Genomic DNA, 10,398 nt, shown 5'->3' with positions numbered 1-10,398 from the left:
AGTGAGCAAAATTTAGCTTTTTTAATATTAAGACTCAGTTTTTGTTTTTATTTTTGTTTTGACTCAGTTTTTTTTTTTTTCTAAGTAATCAAAGACCTGACAAACAGGAAATTATTTTGGCAAAACATAGAATCCTTGTTTTTTAGGCAGATAAATTTATTTTATGTATGTATGTATGTATTTGACAGAGAGAGAGAGAGCGAGTGCACAAGAAGGGGGAGCAGCAGAGGAAGAGGGAACACCACTGAGCAGGGAGCCGGATGGGGGGCTCGATCCCAGGACCCTGAGATCATGACCTGAGCCGAAGGCAGATGCTTAACCGACTGAGCCACCCAGGTGCCCCTAGGCAGATAACTTTAAAGGTAAAGAAAAACTTCTGTTTACAATTTCTTATTAAGAGCAGACCAATAGTTCAAGAAAACTTTGTCCTTTTAATAAAGAGAAAACACTATTTTCATTTTTGGCATTAAAATTCATTTACTTACTGAAATTTATCTTAATCTTAGCCAGTATTGACCACACATAAATTCCTTTCAAAAGGTTCCTTTTGTATAAACCCTCTACAACTTTTTTTACATTCACATTTTGCCCTCAGTTTTCCCTCTTTAAATAACCAGCGTCATTTTAGGACAAAATCATTTTATTTTCCTCAACTGAATAAAAATGTATTTCTATTCCTTATACTACTTCTTACCAAAAACACGTCTTATTTTCCTTGCATACAGAGTTGTTCCCCTTATTTCCAGTATTCTCATTTACATTTATTAGAATTCATAACTTTTTAAAAACTTAATTTCTAGTGAAAACTAGTAAGCAGTTGTGAGCCATCTGTTATACCATTATTCTTTACATTAGCAAATTTATGGAATACATTTCATAATTTCTAGAAACGTGCTTTTTCATAGTATAATTTTTCAATAAAACATAAACCAAGTTTACTAATAGACCCATATTTATCTTTAGTTTCTCTGTGATAAGATAAAAACAGATAAACTTATGTTTAGTACTTGATGGTTTATTATTTTGTCTTATTTGGAAATGATTTAGGTATTCAATAAATTTAACTTAACTCATTATTTAACTTAGCAAAATTTTTAAAGTTTCAGGTTACCAAAGATTTTGAAACTACTTAGAAGTTTACTTATAAACCTTTTTACCTTATTTACATCTATTTAAACTACTTGTTCTTAACAATTACATTTAGATTACCCACAAAACTTTATGAGGCATCAGACAAAGTCAACCATTACTCTGGTTTTTTAGACAAATTCTGCAACAGAGATGACGGACTTATTTGACTTGCAGTGAACACAGGCAGACTACAAGTTAACTCTAAAAATGTGTATTTTAATTTAACTGACAACCTTAAATTAGCTTTCATATTGAATACTTTCCCAGATCATGTGAACTTGAAAAACATTTGGGTTAGTTTTTGTCTTTCTGAATTTTATATGCCCAATCTTACAAGCACTTGCCTTCAAACTGACTACATAGATCTCTTTTACAAGTTAATTTTAGCAATACTGTTAGGAGTTAGTTGAACAGTTAGGTAGTCAGGGCCAGGGTCCCCAACAAGAAAATATGGAGTCAGGACAGCTAAAATAAAACACTAACATCCTGTTTTATAGCTTACACAGGACCACATTAGTATTCTGCTTTGCAGCCTTTGCAGAAATGACTTCTGCAAAACGTCCTAAAATAAGGCAATTAACCACAAAGCATTTGTCACTATCACGGGCAAGGGGCAATTAAGACATAAGCCTCCAGATGTGAGCAAAAAAGACCATCAGCACAGAGACATTAACCTAATAGATAGACAGATATGTGACCAAAGCCCTGATTGCTTAAGAAAGTTCTGCAAAAGAGCTCATAAAAACCCCTAAACTTAGAAACTCCGAGGGCAACCCTCTCGGGCCCCCCTCCCTCTCCAGGAGCTTTATACTCTTGCTCAACAACTTTGCTTTGCTGCCCACCACTCTTCTTCTGGTCTACCTCTTCATTCTTCGAAGCAGCGTGACCAAGAACCTCAGGCACTAAAGGGACAAAAATCCTGTAACATTTACATGAGCAACCTGTATACTTTGAACCTAGAGATTAAGCTGCAGTGCTTCCTGTAAATCTTGTAGGGAAAGGGAAGTTACTACAGGCAGATGAAGCTGGGTTTTAAGAAGGGAAATTTACGTTGGATGTGGACATTTATTTTTTAAGTCGTAAGTCTAATTTCCGTTATTTCATCTTGTCAAGGTGGTCCCTAAGGCTAGCTAATCTACTAATAAGACAGTTGAGAGCTGTCTATTAAAAAAAAAAGTTTTTAATATAGTCAATTTAAAGTCTCCATCCTTCAGCCATTGAGTAGGATGTATTAATAAACCAGTAAGCCTTAATGGTTTAACCAGAGATGCAAGGCATCCAAAGAGGGGTTAGATGACACAGCATCCATGATTCAAAAGTTTACTCCCAAAATTCATCTGAGAAAGCAAAGGCCTTCCTTGCACATAAGGTAAAGATGGTGTAGGGAAAACTGTGTCTCTGGTCCTCACAAAATCGTGAGATGCCTCCAATTACAGACCTGCTCATCTGTGACACTGGGCGGGTGCTCCTGGAATAGGACTTTCCAGCACTCACAAGCAACGAAGGTTGAGATGATAAGGGTTCTTCTGGGCCAGAACCTCTCATGACAAACTTCCCACAGCCAGACAGAGAGAGCGAGCCTCGGATCTCAGTCTATTTGACTGGTCACCCAGTGCACTCGAGAAAGTGCACCCTCTGAATGGTAGAGACCAAAGAGAATATTCTCACTGGTCACAAAGCCAAGCTCTTGAAAGAGGACTTCAACTACCTCCATTTTGACCTCAAACTTTCTAATTGATTAAGTTTTTCTTTCTGGCTTATCTCTTAACTCAGGCAAAAGACCCTATGGGCAAAGCATCCCTGGATAGGAACCAAAACTACCCCTTCAAGCAATAAGGACTGCCCTGAGCCAGCAAGACCCTGCCTGTGCTTGACTTCAGGACAATGATCGACTTGACCTCCACGGCCCACCTGCAGGTACCCACCCACCTTTGCCCCACATTTTCCTGATATAAACCTGGAAGTATTTTTAGCACTTTGGAGACAGTCTCTGAGACGCTAGTCCACTGTCTTCTGGGTGTTGGCCTCACTGAAATAAATTCCTTTCTTGTTTCACCACCACTACCTTCTCTGCCTTTGGATTTTGTCAGTGGTGAGTGGCCAAACCTGTTCTGTTTGGGACCCCCGGAGCCAGGTGCTCTTGCTCTCCTGTGCCCCAGCTGTACTCTTAAGACATAGAACATGACTGGGTGCCTGGGTGGCTCAGTTGGTTAAGCATCCGACTCTTGATTTCAGCTCAGGTCATGATCTCAGGGTCATGGGATCAAGCCCCGTGTTAAGGCCCAAGTTGGGCTCCACACTCAGCGGGGAGTCTGCTTGGGATTCTCTCCCTCTCCCCCTCTCCCACTCGTGCTTTCTCTCTCAAATCTTAAAAAAAACCCACACAGAACAAGAGGAAAGGGCACGTCTTTTATATGCACATTACAAGCCTTGGCTAGGCCTTGGGTCTCTTGGAGCCACAGCCACACTAATACTTAGGAGGGAAGTGCAGCAGGGTTAGGGATTGTGTGTTGTTTTACAGTGTATCTCATTGCACGGAAGTTTTCTTGAGGTTCAGGGGTGACCTAGTGTCAATCTAACCTGTTCTGTGACCAACTTACCGTAACATGGGAGCCTTCTTGAGGTGGTGAGCACTCTAACAGCTTTTAAGTGTTCGACCTGTGCCCATCAATTTTGCAGCTTTGGCTTCCAACATGTTCCTTAGCAACAGCCTTACCTCATGTGGGGATTAAAGGACACCAAAGACAGACAAAGGAAAACAGAGACCATCTCTGGGAGGAAATGGATCAGTAACCAAAGAGCACTCTACCAAATGTAGCCAAAGTGTAACCTAGCCAAAGGAACTAGTTCCACAAGTATTTTCTCCTGCTAAATTCAGAAAGAGAGAAAAAGGCCTCTCACCACTATGGTTCCATTTGCCTCCACAGATAGAGATTCCAGGAGGCTGACATGGTAAGAAATCTTACCTGCTACTGGCTGAATGTCAGAAGTCCCAAGGATCTCTCAGCTGCAGCAGTGTCAGGGTAAGAGGTGTCCAGCGAATTCAAGTATCCTGTGGATTATATCATGTTGGGGAGAAAGAATTTCCTTTGCCCTTTAAGACCCGCTAGCTTGGAGGTGTGTGGGTGGTGCAGTTGATTAAGCATCCTACTCTTGGTTTTGGTTCAGGTCGTGATCTCATGGTTGTGAGATCAAGCCTGGCGTCTGGCTCCACACTCAGCGTGGAGTCTACTTGAGATTCTCTCTCCCTCTGCCCCTCTCCTCCACCCTCCTGCTCATGGTCTCTCTCTCAAATGAATAAATAAATCTTTAAAAAAAAAAAGACCCTCTAGCTGGACTAAGAGTCAAAATGACATGAGACAGATTAATAGAAGAAAATCAAATTTGGGGCACCTGGGTGGCTCAGTCCATTAAGCAGCTACCTTCGGCTCAGGTCATGATCCTGGGGTCTTGGGATCGAGCCCCACATCCGGCTCCCTGCTCAGCGGAGAGCCTGTTTCTCCCTCTCCATCTGCCTTCCACTCTGCCTACTTGTGCTCTCTCTCTCTCTCTCTCTCTGTCAAATAAATAAATAAAATCTTAAAAAAAAAAAAAAAGAAAATCAAATTTAATAGCAAACATACAAGGAATCCACATAGACTTAACATTTGAGTTGTTCCCACTTTTTTACTAAGAAACCATTAAAGTCGTTTATACTTATTTGCTTAGTGATTAATTTCCTTATACCAATCATTTCCCTAGGATCATCTCTTAGAAGTAGAATTTCTGGGTAAACAGCTTTGATTATATGAGTTTATAGAATTTTGCTTGATTTCTTTCTTTTCTTTTCTTTTCTATTCTTTTCTTTCCCTTTCTTTTCTCTTCTTTTCTTTCCTTTTTTTGGAGTCCATGGGTGGGCCCAAATGATTTCTTTTCTTATGCTATTATAATCATGCAGCAAATGAAGTTTCATATCCTGTTTTATTTTTAATGAAAATATTTCCCCATGTTATCACATGTGTTCTGTAAAGCAATTTTTAAGTTTATTTATTTTTTTTAGTAATCTCAACACCTAACATGGAGCCCAAACCCACAACCCAGAGATTAAGTCACATGTTCTTCCAACTGAGCCAGACAGGTCCCCCAATTTTTAATATTGTTATGTGGACATAAAGCTGAGTCAAGTTAGTCAATTTAATCTACTGTTTCGGTTGTGGTACTTTCTAGTTTTTCACTGGGTTAAATCACACTTTTAGTAATATCTCTTTGTAGAAAGCCTAGTGTACATTTAGGATGATTACTTCAGGATAAATTCTCAGAAAAGGAATTACTGCCTCAAAGGCCATGGACTTTTCTTTTCTCTCTCTCTCTCTTTTTTTTTTTTTTTTTTTAAGTAGGCTCCATGCCCAGTGTGGAGCCTAATGCGGGGCTTGAACTCAGGGCCCTGAGATCAAGACCTGAGCTGAGATCAACAGTCAGGTGCCTAACCGACTGAGCCACCCAGGCACCCTGGATGTTTCTGAGGTTAGTTGATAAATATTGCTAAATTGCTTTCTAAACTAGTTATATTAGTCTACATTGTAATGTGTCATGTCTTACATAGGTTAGATATTAGAACAACCTGATGGGCTGCAGAATAACTTTCCTTGGAGATCTTTAAAAAGAAAATAAATCTGGGGCACCTGGGTGGCTCAGTTGGTTAAGTGGCTGCCTTCAGCTCAGGTCATGATCCCAGGGTCCTGGGATTGAGCCCCATATTGGGCTCTCCATTCAGTGGCAAGTCTGCTTCTCCCTCTCCCTCTGTGATCTCTCTCCCTTTCACTCTCTCTCAAATAAATAAATAAAATCTTTAAAAAAAAGAAGAAGAAGAAATAAATTTCTTGGGGTGCCTGGGTGGCTCAGTCAGTTGGGCATGCGACTATTTGTTTTGGCTCAGATCATGATCTCGGGATTGTGGGATGGAGCCCCACATCAGGCTCCACACTCAGCGAGGAGTCTGCTTCTCCCTCTCCCTCTCCCTCTGCCCCTTCCCCTGCTTGCTCTCTCTCTCTCTCTCTCTCTCTCTGAAATAAATAAATAAACCTTAAAAAAAAAGAAAACAAATTTCCTTTTCTGTGTTCCAATTTAAACTTTCAAAGACATAAGAAAGTATGCCATCTCTCAATTAAAAAGAAAAGACATTTAGGGGCCCCTGGGTGGTTCAGTCAGTTAAATGTCTGACTCTTGGTTTTTGGCTCAAGTCACGATCTCAGGGTCCTGGGATCAAGCCCTGCCTCGGGCTCCCTGCTTAGTGGAGAGTCTGCTTGAGGTTTCTTTCTCTCCCTTTCCCTCTGCTCCTCCCCTCAACTTGTGTGTGTGCATGCACTCTCTCTCTCTCTCTCAAATAAATATATAAATCTTAAAAAAAAAAGACATTTAAATTATAAATACCGGGAAGGTTAACATGGACTTGGTATTCTTGACCTTCTCTCTTATATAAAATCTTAGATTCGGATGGTGACTTTCTTTCCAAGTAAAATGTTATCACATTCTCTGTACAAGCAAGGTAGGTATCTATTCTATGGACAAGGAAATACTGAGGCACAAAGAAAGTTTTTAAATTGACTTTCCTATAGCTATATAATTTATGCTAAATTCAAATCTATAGTTTCATGCCTTAGTAAGAACTCTTTGCAATGTTAGTAACATTCAGGTTCACCTCCAGACAGACTAGACAAACAACAATTTTTTTTCATAGATGGAATTCCAGGAAGGAAGGCTCCATCTAAGTTCCATCTTTACATGAAAGAAAATATTATAACATCAAAAGAAGGAATTTCTCATAGAAAACAAATAATACAGGGGCCCTGGCTGACTCAGTCAGTGGAGCATCTGAGTCTTGATCTTGGGGTCATAAGTTTGAGCCCCACAATGGGTGTAGAGATTACTTAAAAAAAAACTACACAACCCCCCCCAAAAAACAAATAATACATACAAGCTAGACTTCAACCTAATATTTTGCAGTTTGTAAGAATCAAGGTTTCCCCTGACAGTCTCTTGAGATGACTTTAAAATGATAATTATTTCCTTATCAAGAACCATTTTGTGTTATATTTAATTTAATTTTTTATTTTTAATTTTATTTATTAAAAATTTTTATCTTTATTTATTTTAGAGAGAGAGCTGGGGAGGGGCAGAGGGAGAGGGAGAGAGAGAATCTTAAACAGACTCCCCCCTGAGCCCAGAGCCCAACGCGGGGCTGGATCCCACAACCCTGATATCATGACCTAAGCTGAAATCAAGAGTCAGACCCTTAACTGACTGAGCCACCCACGCACCCCTTATTTATTTTTTTAACTAAACTCTAACCCCAACGTGGGGCTTGAACTCATGACCCCAAGGTCAAGAGTCACACACTCTACTGACTGAGCCAGCCAGGCACCCCTGTATTATATTTTAAATATCAAGGTGCTTGGTGTAGACCAGACATTTGGGGTCTGGATCATTCTTTCTTTTGGGGAGCTGTCCTGTACATTGTGGGATGTTTAGCAGCATCCCTGGCCTCTACCCCCCAGGATGCCAGCAGCACCGTGCCCCCTTCCCAGTAGTGACAATCAAAAGTGTCTCCAGGACGCCTGGGTGGCTCAGTTGGGTAAGTGTCTGCCTTCAGCTCTGGTCATGATCCCAGGGTCCTGGGATCCAGTCCCGCATCGGGCTCCCTGCTCGACGGGGAGCCTGCTTCTCCCTCTCCCTCTGCCCCTCCCCCTGCTTGTGCTCTCTCTGTCTCTCTCTAAATAAATAAATAAAATCTTAAAAAATAAAAAAGTGTCTCCAGACATTGCCAAATGTTCCCTGGGGGACACAATCATCCTGGTTGTGGTACATATAGTATATTTAATAAACTCTGGTTACGTCTACATGACTGACAGATGGAAAAGGTGGACAGCTTGGATAGTAACATCCTTTAATAGATATTTTCATATTAATTTCATTTTTCAACTTGATCTAATACATTTTGGGAAAATTGTATGCCTTATCACAGCAAATAAATGGAAAAGGAAAATGGGAATCAATTGCTATGTGTTCCAAATCTCTAAATAGAATGTGTGTGTTCCATATAAATTATAGTAAATCTAGAGTTTTTTTAAGGATTTTATTTATTTATTTGAGAGAGAGTGAGCACAGCAGGGGGAAGGGGCAGAGGGAAGGGCTGAGCAGGGTGCCCGACATGGGGCTCGATCCCAGGACCCCGGGATCATGACCTGAGACAAAGGCAGATGCTAAATCTAAATTTTTATGAAGAGAGTTTTCTAGCAAAATGCTAGGTAAAAACAATGTAATTCATAATATAATTATCTGTAATTCATAATGTAATTATATGTGAATAACAATATTTTTTTAGCAAATGGCCTTTTCTATTTTATTAGGTAAAATGCAAGGTCAGATATCTGAGTTTTCTAAGACATTACAGAAACAATTTTGAAGCTGCTTTGTTTATGAATTCTACTTTCAATCTTGAGAATTTATATGGCATTTCAAATAGGACAATTTAAAATTCCCATTACAATCAGAATAAATGACATATTTGAATTAAATCCTTAAGAAGAATCTCGAATAACTAAGATTGGCAGTCATATCTTTGCTCTTAAAGTTTAAACTTTTTGAGTTGTATTCTAATAACTGTGCCAATAAATTTGGCCAAAAATCTGTCCTCACATATATTTTCCCTGTTGTAGTGTCTTTTCTCAGACATTATGAACAACCCTTTTTGACACCGTAAAACCAGATGTCACCAGGTCAACCAGCAGGGCTCTATGCTGGGAGTCTCCCTTTATCCCAGTGTTATAAGGACTTTCTCATATGCTTATATTCAGTAATATGCCTTCCCAATATCTGAGGGAAAATTAGTAAATATTTGGTGTAAAATAGTTTCCTCTGGACTGTATTTAAAATCTTTTTTTCTTTTTTTTGTAAGATTTTATTTATTTACCTGACAGAGAGAGACAGCAAGAGAGGGAACACAAGCAGGGGGGGTGGGGGAGGGAGAAGCAGGCTTCCCTCCGAGCAGGGAGCCCGATGCAGGGCTGGATCCCAGGACCCTGGGATCATGACCTGGGCCGAAGGCTTAACGACTGAGCCACCCAGGCGCCCCTGTGTTTAAAATCTTCTTGAATCAGTTAAGATGCTTTTACCTGTGAATAAGAATATCCAACTAAAAGTGGCAGATATAACAGGAAGTTTCATTGTCTTACCTAACAAGAAGTTTAGAGGTAGATGGTCATCCCAGCTAAACAGTGTTGTCAGTGACCCAGGCTCTTTCCATCCCTATATGTTGTCATTCTCAGCATGTTCGCTTTTGTCTAGTGCTTAATGGCTGCAATATGGTCTCCACAGCTCCCATAGCCTATGAAATGACAGGAAGGAAGAAGTGGGAAAGAAAGCTCTCCTTGAATATCCTGCTTTCATCCGGATGGAAAATCTTTCTAGACGCATCTAAAGAAGAGTGCTGCTGAAGGGCTCGCTGACCAAACCTGGGCCACATGGCCAGCGCTACCAGCAAGGAGGGTGAGAGAGAGAGTATCTGGTATTTTTCGCCTCTATTATAAGAGGCAGACCCTGCCAGAAGGTAAAAGAGAGAGAGGAATAGCTTTTTGGTAAGCAACCAAACCTGTGTGCCGATTCATATTTTGGGAGAATGTTCCTCAATCTAAAAACCTGTGATGTTACCAAAGTTCTATGAGCATTCTAAATAGCTATCTCTTCTCTATATTTCTCGTTTTTTAAAAAGATATTTTATCTATTTATTTGAAAGTGAGAGAGAGAGAAAGAGAGAGAGAGAGCACATGAACTGGGGGTGGGGAGGGGAAGAGCAGAGGGAGAGGGAGAAGCAGACTCCCTGATGAGCAGAGAGCCCGACTTCGGGCTCCATCCCAGGACCCTGGGATCATGACCTGAGCCGAAGGCAGACACTTAACCGACTGAGCCACAGTAGCTCACATATTGGCAATCTATATGTTTGTTGCTCTTTGGGCCATTCAAAAAGATCACCACGGGGCATCTGGCTGGCTGTCAGTAGAGCATGCGACTCTTGATGTCAGGGTTATGAGTTCAAGCCCCACATTGGGCTTGTAGTTCAAATGTTTGTGGTTTATAATGTGATCCAATCATTAACCATTCTTTTTCTTTTGTTTCCATAGAAATGTCTCTTATTTAAAACCTGATTGCTTGAACCATAGGCCTAACTTTGAGAACACAATTGCATCACTGCCTCCTGAAATGAATTTAACTGAACTAACTTATTGCAGGGGC

At 40.4% G+C, this 10,398-nt stretch overlaps 1 long non-coding RNA gene across 1 annotated transcript; it reads left to right on the top strand.

The window, feature by feature from the left end:
* Positions 1-296: 296 nt before the first annotated feature.
* LOC144380497 (uncharacterized) lies at positions 297-9,808 on the top strand. Its single transcript, XR_013444673.1, has 4 exons — positions 297-362; positions 2,905-3,048; positions 4,059-4,154; positions 9,484-9,808. It is a non-coding gene; the product is annotated as an uncharacterized LOC144380497 (long non-coding RNA).
* Positions 9,809-10,398: the final 590 nt, after the last annotated feature.

Source organism: Halichoerus grypus, chromosome X (assembly GCF_964656455.1).
Source record: "Halichoerus grypus chromosome X, mHalGry1.hap1.1, whole genome shotgun sequence".
NCBI lineage: Eukaryota > Metazoa > Chordata > Mammalia > Carnivora > Phocidae > Halichoerus > Halichoerus grypus.
Note: the sequence above shows the minus strand (reverse complement) of the source record. Positions and strands in the feature narration are given on the sequence as shown.